Genomic DNA, 15,613 nt, shown 5'->3' on the forward strand with positions numbered 1-15,613 from the left:
ATATGATTTCCAAAAAGGTTTATATGTTCAACTAAATTAAATACTTTAAGGAAAAACAGATTTTTAGGTATTGATTCCAAGAGAAGCACAGAAAATTAATTGATAGAAATTTATTCTGATAATTCATAATGCATGATTGAATTGTCATGTATGTCTTATTTGATTTTGGCATGCATGTTTTAAAAAATATTCACAGAAAATATAATGGCAAAATTACAATAAAGTGATACTTGTATTTTCTCAGTTTGCTCTCTCTGATTTTCAATAGTATCACTATTTTCAGTGATATTGGTAAGTTGATACCATTTTTGCAACCTAGTAAAAAAAATTTTACCAAAAAACATTCCTATAGATTGCATTGATTGCAAATCAATGATAAATATAAATCATATCTGTAGTAACCCAGTTATATATCATAATGTTGCTCTATATCATCTATTGTAATCTTTACTTCAAGAAGATGATATTCTATTGTTCTTGAAGTAAAACATGAAAAATGATTCTCCATAGCATTCCTATGCAGCAGATGCTATGAGGAAGCAGTATAGTATATTACTGTGCTACTATATTCTGCTGATACTTAATGTGAATCAATCTAGTTCCTAACTCCTTCTCCAATTAAGCATCATGTGGCAAGAAATCACATCCCCTAATGATGGAGGTACTATCACTAGGTAATAGTTTTCCCTACTTGGTAATTTTAAAGAGAAATTTGCCAAGTATTTTAGACATATTTTAAAATGTTTGAATATATCAACATTCAAATCATACATTTTATATCAGCCATTTTGGTGGTAAACAAAGCCAAATATTATCTCTGCCTTTATGGAGTTTGTAATCCAACAGCAATCTAAATATATTAAATAAAGGAACTAAGGTAAAAGAAAGAGAACAATGGAAGAGAAGAGTTTAAGATAAATTTTACTCAGGGTTCATGAGGAAATCATTTTCTTATAAAAATTTTCAAAATGTACTTGTTAAAACGAAATAACAATTTTTAAAAATGTAGTTATTATTGAATATTTTGCTTAGTAACCTTCTTATTAGAAGTCTTCTAGTATTTAAAAAAAATTACCTGATTAAAAAGTATAAAAATATTTCCTTTGAAAAGATGAAATATTGTCTAATATTATATTTTTCTAATATGTTTCTCTTTCTGTGTACAAAAAGGAAAACTAAAACAATAAATTACTAGTCAAACCATATTCTTAAGTCCTCTTTTCAAGTACTGTTTGTTTTGACACTTTTAAAATACTTATTTATTTTTTAGTTATAGTTGGACACAATACCTTCATCTTTTTATTTATTTATATGTGGTGCTAAGGATCAAACCTGCTGAACCACAACCCCAGCCTCAGGCACTCCATGTTTTCTTTAAGTAGACTTTGCAGTCATTGTGAGAAATACAAGATGTTTGTCTTAAGTAAGGGTCTTTTTTCCCCATAATTTTTCTTGAAGAAATTATTTTGCAAACCCAATGCCATAGTATTCAGTTTTCCTTAAAGTAATTTATAAATGTAATAAAATTTCAACAAAAATTGAAAGTTGTAAGTATGCATATGAAGAAGAACTTGACAGACTGAAAATTTGTATGCATTGTGCATGTTATATATATTTTATAATTTAAAAATATATATTTTAAATTTAGGTTAGCTTTACTGTAAGAGAGAGAAATGGCAAGCCATTTGCAGTGTCATCAATTGTAACTTGTTATTTTATAATAAAATTTTTGTCAACCTTTTCTTTCTAGTTTATCTTTCTAAATATTACACTAGTGCATATCTAAGTCTAGCCAGAACTTGAGCCTATCATGACTGAGAGCTTTAATTATTTTTTTCTTTAGCTAATTAGACTTCATCTTTGGAGTTAAAAATACAACATGGAAAGCATGATGATTCTATTACCTTTTACAAATGATAGTTTAAAATATGTAGCTGGAGATTCAAGTTGAACCAGTTTCTCAAATGGTTTACTTGGTGCCTCAGATATCAACTCTTAAAAAGTGAATTTCATCATACAATGGAATTTGTCTCTCACTACAGATAGCATCTGAAAGTTTCTTTCTGAAACATAGAACATAAGATTCTTTCCACAAGAAAAAAAAAATGTTCCCAGCAAGTTTAGTTTTTAGAAGAAAACTACAAGTTAGATGATAGATAGCAAGTGTGATACTTTGTTATCCTGTTAGGCTGTCTCTCCTGAGCAGAACATCCTTTCCAATTATACTCAAACTGAACAACTGTCAATTATTTCACATCCACTAGCTGTAGCAACTGGAAAGAGGGTAGTGTAGATCTTTATGCTCAAAATAATTATGACTATGCTTAAGAATAGTATGAATGGAGGGGGTTATGGATAGAATAACTCATAGACCAAATTACAAGGAATTACAAAATCTTCACCAATATTCGGGCAACTAGGAACAACCCATTTGGAAGATATTGGTTCAGATAAATACTAGCTAAGAAAATAGAAAGGCAAACACAGAAAATAATAATTGAAATAAATTTAGAGAAAGAAGAAAGGATGTCAAAGAAACTTAAATAAGGCAGTTGATAAGTTAAATGAGATACAGTTAAAATAGATAAAATGTTGCCTTAGAGTAAAGGTAAATCAGTAATAGCCCTCCACAGCATTAGTGTGACTTTCTGTGTTAACTAAAGGAACTACACTATTAAAGGTGATGATTCTGTTTTACAAGACTATGATGTTTAGTGATATATGAGGCTAACTGGTTTATAATAAAATATAAAAGGAAAATGGTAAAGTGAAAGTAAATGCAAAGAATGTAAAGGAACTTTTACTCTGCTCCTTCACTGCATTTGCTCCAGGGTGGGGATAGAAGGCGGATGGGGTGGGGGTGGGGGTAGGAGAGAGGGTAAAAGAGGTGTATAAAATTATGAACAATAATTACTGTGGAAAAAAAACAACTCAGAAAATAGATAGAAAATGCTTTATTACACAATATACTAAATCAGAAATAATAATGTATTTTAATGACACTAAATGAAAAAGAGGTTTGTTTCATAAATGCCATGTAGCTATCAATGATGACATTAATATATATTTAAAAAGCCACAGTTCAAAGTGAGAACTAGGTTGAACTGAAAAATAAACCAAGTTCCCAAATTCAATTACCTGAGACAATGTTTTATAAAAGTTAATATAGGAAGTATATTTTTAATATACTAGGGAATAAAATTTATAGGATTACTACTATAATAACAAGGGAAGATAATAATATAATATAATCATTTTAATAAAATGGAAAATATACTGAGAACTCAAGTACTGAGCATTTTCAAATATTTCATCTTTATTCTCCTTTAAGCCATGTGAGGTTTCTATTAATAAGCTGTTTTACCTTTGAGGAAACTGAAATATACTATGACCCTTTGACTTGAATAGAGCCACAGAGTTCCTAACTGATAAAACCAGACATTAGATTCCAAATACTTAATCTCTTTATGCTCTTTATTTGTAGGTGACCCATTACCTTACTTATCCTTCCAGAAAGTTACTAACCTTACTGGCTAAAACAGGACATTTTAGCTTGATTTGTAAACATACCAAGTATAATTTACATCAATATTTATACACAAATGTTAGTAACTAATTATAAATGATGCTTAAATTAATCTTAATGAAGATTCTGTATTCTTATTTCATATTTAATAGCTATCATTGATACAGTTGGTATACCATGCATGCTCTATGGAATCAAATACCACTTTTAGCCCTTAATGAACTTACTATGAAATTCCAGTTGTGAAATATAAAGGCTGCAGCATTGACATTCTTTACTGCTGCATCAGGAAGCATGCCTTCCAATAACAAATTTCCAGGAATATTTGATATGTGTATAACAGCTCCTACCAAATATTTTACTGTACTACTACATCATTTTTTAGTACACAGTGTTTATTTAGCTCTCCATCGCAAATATAGTGGGGTGGGGAACATGTATCCTTATGAACAAAGAACATTATAAATTATTACAATCTGCCTGGATGCTTGATTCCACTCCACTTGCTTCTTTCTCACTGAAATCTAATGATTAAAACCTGTAGGCATACATTTTTCTCAGCCTTTTACCTTTGAAGCAAGAACCATTATTGTAGTTTTAAGACTGAAATCTAAATTTGAAAACAGAAAAATAGTTATAGATTTTTGTGGTTTTTTATTGTTTTTAATTATAGTGAGATGAATATTCTTCACAATATTGAGCCAACCTAAAAGTCTCATCCATTATTTGCTCTGAAACTGAAGTTTCTCTCTAACTGAAGTCTGCTCAGTTTCCTGATCCTGTCTCCATTTCCCAGTCCTCACCTCAAATATCCTCTCAGTCCCCTTCTGTTGTCTTGGACCACTTGGTTTGGCTTTCATACTCTACTAAGCAATACACCTATTCAGCATTTTGATAAACCCATCACTTTTGAGAAACAGCTAAGTCACCATTTAGTACTACATAATCATATCATAGAATTCTCATTTCTGACACTAGCTTTCCAGGTTACTAGTCATTGATTTATTGATGATTTTTCTGAATACATATTTTGCCAAAAGTACTAATTGGGGAGCTTAAGCATATCAACACATATATTTAAAGTCGTTTTTCTCAAGGAGATTATCATTGTACATTGGAAAATGTATGCAAATAATTAAATATAAGACATTTGCAATAAAATCAGGATAGGCAGAGTCTATTCACATAGTACATGGAACTCAGCCAATTCTGATTGAGTATAACTCAGGAGATGATATTTGAGTTGACTGCTGAGGAAAAATAAAATAGTGATAGGTGGTAAGAAGACTACATAAAGGGAATAAAAATTGTTGAAGGATAGAGGAGTAACATACAAAACAGCAAAGGGATGGGAAATAGCTCTCCAGGTACATGGACAGGAAGTATTCAATGTGCCTGGAATTCAAGATTACTCAAGGGATTAACTGAAGCATGTGGTTCAAAAGATAATATGGTACAAGGTCACAGTTTTGAACCATAAAATAAAGACTTCAAGCTCACCATGGAGAGAATGGAAATCATGAGCATTTATTTAGCAGGAAGTGACATGTTACCATCTTTTTGCATTTTTTAGAAAATCCTACCTGCTATTTTCTCTTTTGACAGGAACCTCTCACCACCAACCTTCCAATCTCCACTCTAATTCATTAAATCTGAAGTTAGCTTGATTCACTTCTAGGAGGTGTTTGACCCCTTGTGTTAATGCAAGTGATTTTTATTTTCCAGGCTATGCTATGTGATCTTTCCGTCTTCTTTCCTCTTCTCAGGTTAAATGCCTATTTATATTTCCTGTATGATTACCGTATTTTTTCTTATCTATTTCTTGACTTGGATGCAGGGAGCATTTATCTTTGGCATTTGTATATACAGGGTTTTGCTAGTATGTTGTCTTCTAGATTCTTCATACTTGTTAGTTGACTGAATCACCAAAAGTATGGGTTGGCAAGAAAATTTGTCATCCCTACAGAAGTTACACTAACTGGACAGTGAAAGGAAGTTGGGCATGGTAGCTATACAGCTATTGTTGTGGGAGATTATAAGAGGATAAAGTGAGAATGTGAGTAGAGAAATGAAAAGGAGACACCAAGGAGAGAAAAGCTGATTAGATGGAGGACTGATTTGAAGAGGATCCTAACTTGGAGAAAGGTCATACATTGTCCTATATAAGGACAATTTTATTGGATGAAAATATTAGTTTTTTTAATATACTTAATGTTTCTTTTGGAGAAGCCATTATTTTATGTATCTAGAAGCTGAAATAATTCACCCTTAAACCAGAAATGTGGTTGACTAATTACTTTGTCTTAAAATCTAAAAATCTTCCTTCAGTAAGTTTGAGCTATAATAGTGTAAGATTCCATAACAGTGAAAGGAAAGCAACAGAGAGATGAAAGTATATCTAGTCCTGTTCCTTGGAAAGAAGCAATATCTAATATTTCCCCTGAATCTTATGAATTAGGAGTACAGAAATTCAAGTTCTTTTTTAATCTTACACAGCATATTCCCAATTAATTCCTTGTCACTTCTCTCTTGCTTTTCCACAGTATGCTGTCTGGCTAGTCCTCTGGGTTACCTGGAACGTGTTTGTTATCTGCTTCTATCTGGAGGCTGGGGACCTCTCAAAGGTAATGCACCACCCCATTTACGGGAGTCATCAGTAGTGTGATAACAAGTCTCTTCCTAATGAGGGCAGTCTCACCCTGCTCTTGTTACCTAGATGCACCTGTCAAGAAGGTAAACTGAAGGTGTTTTGATTTATATCTCTGCATTTCCATCATTGGAGATATGTTTGATGTATCACAAAACTATGCTTTTGTGTTTTTAAGGAAAACAAGTGTGAAATATTGATGAATATAGTGATCATGCATTGTGCTTTTATAACATTTACTGATGAGTGATTTTTGAAGTTAAGTAGGATTTTTTTTTCATAGAGAAAAATGGATGATTTTTAAAATCAGTTTGCTTATCTACTAAACATTTTCCTCATTGAGCCCAAATTGTAGTGCAATAATTCAAACAATTAAGGGGTTTTAGTTGAGTAAAGATTTTACCAGAGGGGTATAATTTGTTACAAAATGATCAAAATAAAGACTTAATTCTTCAATAATCTAGAAAAGACTTAAAGTGCATTTTAAATTCATATTTCTTTGTTCAATATGTTGTAAGCACATGTATCACTTTTGTATATTCAACAAGAATGTCTTTACTACTGAAATAATATAGTTTTTTGATTTCGGAATCACCATCCTCCTCCTCCACCTTCTTCTTTTTTTTCTTTTCTTTTTTTTTTGCAATAAAATTGGTGGCAAAGAAGTTAACCAAGGTCATCCCTTTTAGGTAGCTGTAGATCTTGATTCTTGAGAGAGTTTCAAGCTTGTACTTCTTATCAACTTTGAACAATAAATATTTTAGAATGTTCTTTTACTTACTCCTTATTAAAGTGGAATATTCTACAAAGATGCTGAGAGTTTTAAAACTCAGAGCTGATCACATGCTTTATAAAGAAAAAGAAAGAAGAGAGGGAGGGAGGGAGGGAGGGAAAGGAAAGGAAAGGGAAAGGGAAAGGGAAAGGGGGAGGGAAGATCCTGCAGACTACCTTTACAGGGCCATATACTTTGGCAGGATAGAGAAGCGGGAATGATAATAAGGGTATACTCATTTACAATGTAGCATTCTTGAGTTTAAGAAAACACTCAGCATTTTTGGTGTTGTTCATTTATTATTGAACTGTGATATGTGGCTTTATATCAAGTAGAAATAACCTTGATTTATTTTGGTTCACTGACAAAGATAAAAGGTGGATAAAATGGTGATATTATGGTATGAGAAAGAACTAAGGCTTCCGAAACATGTTTGAGGATCAGACTTTAGAGGAGTCCTCACCCTGGCCAACAAAATTTTCCCTAGTGGGTGGTATTTCTGCCATTCTAGGTGGCAGCAATCCTTTCAGGAAGGTAGAGAGTCCAGTGCAAATCAATTGAGGCCTCTCTAGGAGGGACACAGATAAAAGGGCTGCTTACCCTCATATTTGCCTCTATGCAGAAAAGCAAACAGGCCTCTTCAACAACGTGAATTCCTTATATATGTCTCTGCTGCTCTATAATCCACTTTCTTCAAAGAAATTTCACACTGCAATGACTTTTAATGATATTTTCTATTTAAAAAACTTGTAAGGAAGGTATTCAGGCATACTGGCTGAGTAAAATGATTTCGGCAGATCGTAGAATTTGTTTAATATAAAAAACAGAGATGTGAGTCAAGCTGGTTGCACAAGTTCTGTGTAATTGTGCTCACTATGCCACGTGATGACTGCAGGCACAGAAGGCAGCTTGGGGTCTCCTGACCTCAAACAGGAGCACTGAAATCAGAGTGAGGACACATCCTGCAACATCACAATTCCAGAGAGTTGCAATCCAGAGGATCATGAGTTCTTGCAGTGCTGGCAGGCATATGACACCTATTCCTTGGCAATGAAGCAGTTAATAATACTTCCTTTTGTTTTCATCTTATACACCAAGGCTAGGCTCTGCAGAGCACATGAAAATTTAATAATTTCTTTTTTTAACAAATAATCTAAAGTAAAACCATAAAGGGCAAAGTTATGCAGTTATCTGTGCTGCGTTTTTCTTCCCTTTGCTGCTCAAAGGGTTAGAGAAAAGTGTATTTATACCATTTAATTCTTTAGTTGCAACTTCCTCACAGTTTTCAAGAATTATAATGCCAGAGGGAAGCAATGGTGATTGAAAATTATATCATATACAGATATATGAAAACTCAAAAATGGCACTCCTGAAACTGCTAATACTTAAGAGTATAGAATACAAATGATTGTTTACTTCAACTCACCAGAAAAATAAAATAACATTTCTACCTTTTGAAGGGGTCAGCTAGTTTGAGGCTTATGGAGAAATATGACAAATAGACCCAGAGAGAAAATTTCATGATCCTTATATACGTGGATGAAGTGTATTTATTTCCATAAAGTGTTTTATAAATAGGTGACTGCTTCATCATAAAGATTGGCAAGAAGTGATAAAATGTAATAAAACATTGACACAAATTTTAGCTACCTGTTTAGAGTTTAGAAGTTTGTGTTGTCATTTTCGTATGCTTTATACGCCAGAGATTACAGCCATAAAAAAGAAGCTCAGTGTGAACATTCAGTAATGGATGATTTAATTACAATAATATGATACAAAGAACTAACCTGTTTGATTTTAAGTTTTCTTTCAATACATATGGCTGTATTATTAATATATCTTCTTCAATGAAAATTCTATGAAAATCTAACATTGTTACTAAAGACTTAATGTTTCATTTATTATCTCTCTCCTATCTAAGGAAAAATAAATTATTTAATTAATTATTTCACCAGAGAAGCTGCTTTGCAAATATTTTATCTTACTTAAATTAACAAAATAGGGCTGGAATTGTGGCTCAGTGGTAGAGCGCTTGCCTAGGACAGGTGGGACCCGGGTTCGATTCTCAGCACCACATAAAAATAAAGGCATTGTGTTGTGTCCATCTACAAAAAAGATTTATATTCTCTCTCTTTCTCTCTCTCTCTCTCTCTCAAAAAAATTAACAAAATAATGGGAATATAAAATAAAATGGTAAATGATAGCAACAAAAAATACACATGGCATATTAACTATTTACACATTATTGTTATTAGATTAGATATTAGCAATGAAAACATTCTGAAGCATCCCTCAATATGTTATTCCTGGGTTGATATTTTAATGGTTGCCCTGTTAAGGAAACCAAGATCAAATTTATCTTTATCCAAAAGTGCTAATTTGTTAACAACTGCCTTTTGTGGGGAGTGGGTATGAGGAATTGAACCTAGGGGCACTTAACCACTTAGCTACATTCTCAGCCCGTTTTATGTTTTACTTTGAGACAAGATCTTGCTATGTCGCTTAGGTTCTGCATAGTTGCTGAGGCTGGGTTTGAACTTGTTATCTTCAGTCGATGGGATCATTATGTCATAGGCATGCACCAGCTTTCAAATGACTTTTCACATTAAGTGTCGTATGGGCTATTATATTAATAGTTTTCAGAATTTCTCATATAAATAAATAATATTGTTTTGTTCAACTATTCCTGACACTTTGAATTTTTTTGTTCATATATTCAATAGAGAGAAATGGAAATTAATCCCGGCCGTTAACTGCATTCAGTAACTTTGAGAGGAGGCAAGATATACCATTTCCCACGTAGCAATGCTTAATTTCAAAGTACTTTGTAATTAGAGGAAAAACGCATATAACATGGTATATATGTATTAGAATAACTGCTGGGGAAAATGAAATATATTAAATAACTTTTTAAATAGTAATACATAAGCAAAACTCTTAGTGATATTCTCATTAAATGCAAAAATATTTTATTAGATTTAATAAAGTAAATTATTGAGATTGAAATTATTTTCTACCACTTTTCTTCAAATGATTTTTGTGATCTCAGTCTCTACTTTTATGAAGTGTGTATTATCATTAGTGAATGATGTATCATTTTGCAAAATAAAACAATAAACATATAGACCTCAAGGAATTATTTTACACTTACAAGAGCTGAATTTGTTTTTAGTTAAATTTGTGAGAGTAGGGACCTAGTACAGATCAGGTTTCATTATACCTGAGATGCCTTGTTAAGGAGAGCCAAAAGTAATTAGTTTCATCCAGTGATATGTGTGCTTCAGGATGAACACATTTGAAAGCAACTTCTGGAAAGCTGTTCCATTTTTATAATTTTGATGGTTACTTCAGATATCTAAATGTAAATTATTTTAAAAATTTGCTATTTAAAAGGCAAAAGAATGTGCTCTGTTTAAGCTTTGGGGAATGAAATTGCTTTCTTGTGAATATAAGAGATAGGGGGAGATAAAACCTGTCATACTCAGTTAGCTAGGGAACAAATAGGGAACAAATCCTTAAAACCAGATACAGAAAGATGCATAATAACATTCTATTACAACAATCTCAGTTTTATTTCTCTTATAACAAAATGCATTATTCATTTAGAAGGGTATCCAATAGGCTAATATCAAAAAAAAAAAGCTTTTGTAGCCCTATATGAAATATGGTAGTATGGAGAGAAATCTGTTGTAATCATTTTTATTTAAATTGATACTTTTTAAATAATTAAAAAATCTATTCAATTACTATTAAAGAAGACCTATAGTTACTAAAAGTAAATTCAACAACTATCAAGAGGACAATATTTTGGATTTATAGGTTCTTACTTTGTTTTCCTTACTGTAAAATGTATGTAGTATAAGAACCCTTCAGTTAACTATCACTGACCTAATTAGGATAATTTTGAAATTTAAAATTCCCAACTATCCAAGTACTTTTTCATTTAGTGTATAGAGGAAAATGTTCCATGATTAGTGAAAATTGGACATAATACAATTCCTTCCTAAATCTGTAAATGAAACTTCCTATTGCCATTTGGTTAGCCACAACCTCCATTATTTTTCTTGATAATTCATTGAATTATTGTGCTTATTTTTTTAAGTTCTTTAATTCTCTCTTCTTTGTTTTTCTTTTCTCCTTCTCTGTGAGAAATAGGGTCCTTGAAACTTTTTACTTCTCTGGCTACATTGTTTACTTGAAAATGCCACCTATTGTCATAATATAAACTATCATCTTTACACCATGTCTACCAGATTTGTATCTTTGGCCCTGACCTTGTTGCTATGTTCAAGTCCCATACCTCCAGCATCCTGCTGGTGTCATGTCAGGTCCATTGTCACCTTAAATTCAACATGTCTAAAAGGATTTATCATCCTCTCCAAGGAATTAAACTTTGTAAGTTCGCTTCATACTAAAAGACAAAAAAAAAAAAAAAAGCAAAAGAACAAAATTCACTGAAAAATAAATTAAAACGGGAACTTTTTTTTTTAAAGTAGACTACAGACATTTTTTAGGCTAATTGTATAATCAAGGAAGAACTATATATTTGTATTATATAGATGGTGTTTGTGTGTGAGTGTGTGTGTGTGAGTGTGTGTGTGTGTTGTATTGTAAACTTCAGACACCAACAAGGTGAAAACAGCAGGGATCTGTTGGGGGAATGACTACTCTGGAAAGGTGTTCTCCAAAGAGAAGCCCTGACCTTTTAAGATGCTGTTTCCTGGAGGCATGTGCTGATTTTAGGTGAGGTCAGAGGCTTGGAATTTGGGCTTTGAAGACGTAGAGGACTATTTCTGAAGAATTTATAAATCATCACAGCTTTGAGGGAAGCAGACTCAAACATATGGACATTTTTTCTGTTAGGGCATTTGGTGAATTCTGTACAAAACTTAAAATATAAATGAAAAGATTCTTAAGAAATATAGTGAAAAATTTTTGTCAGTCTGGTAAAATAAGATTGAAGTTAGGGGAAGAACTATATAGGATAAATCAGATTTATCATTGCAAATACCTGGAGAGGGAGTCAGGGAAAAACTAAAAGCAGACTGAACATTACCAGGCTAAAATCCAGAGTCAACTCAGAATTGTCCTTGATTGAACTAAGTTGATTACCCATCATTTTATCTGTCTAGTTAAGGAAAGGGCAGACATCTTAAAGAGAAAGCATTATCTCAGGCCTTTATGGTTTATTTATGTGCATAGCAGACAATTGAAAATAGCTACACTTGCTAAAAGAAAGAGCCTCATAATTAAAAGTGAGAAAACAATGAACAATTGAAATGCACCAACAAATGATTCTGATATTTTAATGACCTAATAAGGACTTTAGAAAATAAAACATGTTGAAGAGAATCAAGGGAAAAACTACAGAGAATATGTTGAAAGATGAAGAATTTATCCACAAAGAGTTGATATCTATATGAAAAGTCAAAAGGAAACTCAGGAACTAAAAATAACTTAAAAATAAATTCATTAGGTGAGTTTAATAGTAGAACCAAAAAATTTAGAAGATTGGTCAATTTGAAAATGAGCTTATAGAAAATATCCAAACTCAAGCACGGGGAAAGATTAAAGGACACCTAAAAAGAATTCAAAAAACGGTAAAGGATGTCAGAAACATATGGGGCTTAGTGAACTGAAGTCCTAAAAGAAGAAAAAAATATATAATTGGACTGAAGCAATACCTAGAGTGAAAATGACAGATAATTTTCCAAAACTGTGTAAATACATCATTGCAAAAATTTAAGATTGTTCCCATATGCCAAGTGGAATAAATATCAAGATGACTGCATATGGGTAGACATGAGTAGGACTTTTGCAAAACAGAGATAAAAATCTTAAAAACACTGAAGACAGGAGACACATTGCCTTCAGAGAAACAGAAACAAGAATTGACTCTTCAAAGAAATGAAGAACCTAGAAGACAAGTGAGTGACACCTAAAAGCACTCCAAAAGGCCAACCTACAATTTTATACTCTGAAGAATAGAATAAATAAGGTGAAATAAAATAATTTTCAGACAAGAACTCAGATAACCAATTATCAGAAAATCTGCACTAGAAGAAATGCTAAATACCTTCCCATAAATTTATAAATAATTTTATCATATTATTTCTTACTATATTACATAAATAACAATAAATACAAATGCTAAACATCTCCCCAAATCTTTATAATTAATTATATGGTATTATTTTTTCTCTGTTTTATTATATTTATTATATTACTTATTTCCTACTAAACTTCAACTTCCTAAAAGGCTCTGTGTTATCACTGTTTAGGAGAATGTCTGCCCCTGGCCACCACACAGTAGAAAGAAATTATAGAATCAATTAAGAATGTTTTCATTGTTTATAAATAATCACACTTAATACAACATAAAACAAAGGCAACAAGTTTCACTTATCAATATATTCTAATTATTTGTTTGCTCAACTGTCCCTTCTTCAATATTGGGTTCATGTTTTATTCATTTCTGAGACCAAGAGAAATGCCAAGCATATTAACAATGCTCATTAGAATGAAACCGAATGGCAATAGAGTAGATTTCATAATTATCCAGACCCACAAATACAACAGTGGGGGGTCCTTCCCTTTTACTCCATTGTTACATGGAGAGTAGGATGGGATGTGTGTCACTCAGGATTGGTCTAGAATCCTTTGTTGGTAGCAAGCACAGGGAAGTTAATCAAACAGCAGGCTCCCTAGAATCATGCTTTCCAAACAGGATCATATGAGTCACTCCTGGAGACATTTTTAAAATATGGTTTCTGATTTCTTTGGAGTGAGGCCTAGGTCTTTCATCCATAACAAAAAATTCTACCTGTTGACATCATTTGTGCATGGAACACACTATTTGTTCTAAGTATTACATTACTGGGAGCCTTCACATAGGCACAAGGAGAGTTCTTGATTTCCCACCATCTTTTGAAGCAGGGATTGTAACGCAGAACTTGGTATTCATGCATAAATAGATTTATCTGTTGATTTATTACTTAATACTGACTGTAACCAATATATCAAGCAAAGCAACCTAATATATTAGCTAAGGTCTGAGGAGAACTTGTGTTTAAATTCATTCTAGAAAACCCATGTCTTATATATCCTTCCTTTGTGCAGCAAAATCCCATTCAGAAATATCCACATAGGTTCCTTCAAAGTGGAGCTGATTCCAAAATTGAGTTGGTCCTGCAAATTTATTTGCATCATTTTTATTATTATAATTGAATTCCCAGAAGCTGAGGATACCAATTTTCAGGGTAATGAATCTATTGTATGCTTAGTGCCATTTTGGTTGAAACTGCAACTACTTCTGAAAATCCTCACTTTGATATCAGCCTTCCTTAGTCTTATTAAAACAGTGTAAATAATGTCACAATTCTGTTCTCGCCATCAAAATCTAGATGGCATTTATAGGTTCTATGGCTCCAGTAACTGCTTAAATTCTACTTAATTTACTTTTTTTTTTCTGTTGTTAATACCCCATCTAAGTGCCTCTGTATCAAGACTCCTAGTCTTTTGTGGCGCTTAGGAAGTGTCTTCAGTATTGAAAATAGGACCTTCCATATAGAAGAGTTCCCTGAGAACTAGCAAAGTCCTGGGAATGAACAAGCATTATTTCTGCTGAATGACTTACAGCTGTCATGAATGTAAACTGTTGATAGAAGGTTTTGTAAGGGAGCAATGTGAATGGACAGCCTGAGCTGCTTGATAGAACAGCAAAATGATCTTCTAGCAGAACGGCAGACTTGACTCCCAGGAGTCTCCATGCTGCTGGCCAAGTTCACTGTGACAGCCTGAGAATGTTGACTCAGCTGTCACATGCTGATCTGCTACTGATTCAAAGGCATACCCTATCTGACTACTGTAAGTCCTTTTGCTCTGTTCTCTCTAGAAATGGCCTTGAATGGTTTCATCTATTGTTTCCACTCTGTTATGAAAAAGTAAAGTGTGTGCAGATTTTCCTACATAACCTTTCTTTCTCAGTAATGTTTTGTTTTTATAAGACAAAATATTTGATTCCAAAGCTAATATTTTCTGATGCGGACTTTGAGAAACTCTTTTGGAAGTTAAAAAAAGCAGAAACTATTTATTTTCTGTGTTCCTACTAAAACAACACTAGTTCTCTTTGAAGCCATGAGGATGCCATTAACTCGCAAGGAAAAGTTTGCAGAAAGTAACTATGAAAAAATAAAAGTACAGAATTTAATATTCTGTGATATTCTCTGCTAGAAACAAAACAAAAGGAGAATGATAAGTAGCCTGAGAAATTGGCATACTTGTTTGTCTCCAAAGCCTACTCTATGAAGATTATTCTAGAACAATATTTTTTATTCTGTGCCCAAATTTAAAAAGCTATGCTTTTATAGGTTTATTATACACTGAGCAATTTTAAATTACTAAAATATATTTGCACATATATTCATGGCTTTACATTTAGAAGTATTCAAAATAAAATTTTAAAACTACTGAAAACCATTGAAATTTTTGAAAAACCTTGGATTATCTAGTCTAAATTAGAATTACCTATTAAATGGGCTCTTAGATCCTGAAATGGTTTCAGAATTTAACTTACAATTATGTCTAACTGGTCCAACACAGTCCCTAGTGTGCTCTCAGTCTTTGACAAGGTCTCTGATGACCTTATCAAAATTACCCCAAACATGAC

At 32.5% G+C, this 15,613-nt stretch overlaps 1 long non-coding RNA gene across 1 annotated transcript in view; it reads left to right on the plus strand.

Moving 5' to 3' along the window:
- The window catches only part of LOC144369131 (uncharacterized), a 353,639-nt gene that overhangs the window by 72,796 nt on the left and 265,230 nt on the right, over positions 1 to 15,613 (plus strand). The window contains exon 2 of the long non-coding RNA XR_013428586.1: positions 6,070 to 6,150. This is a non-coding gene — a long non-coding RNA (uncharacterized LOC144369131). The remainder of the gene's footprint in view (positions 1 to 6,069; positions 6,151 to 15,613) is intronic.

This window comes from Ictidomys tridecemlineatus, chromosome 12, assembly GCF_052094955.1.
Source record: "Ictidomys tridecemlineatus isolate mIctTri1 chromosome 12, mIctTri1.hap1, whole genome shotgun sequence".
NCBI classification, from domain to species: Eukaryota; Metazoa; Chordata; class Mammalia; order Rodentia; family Sciuridae; genus Ictidomys; species Ictidomys tridecemlineatus.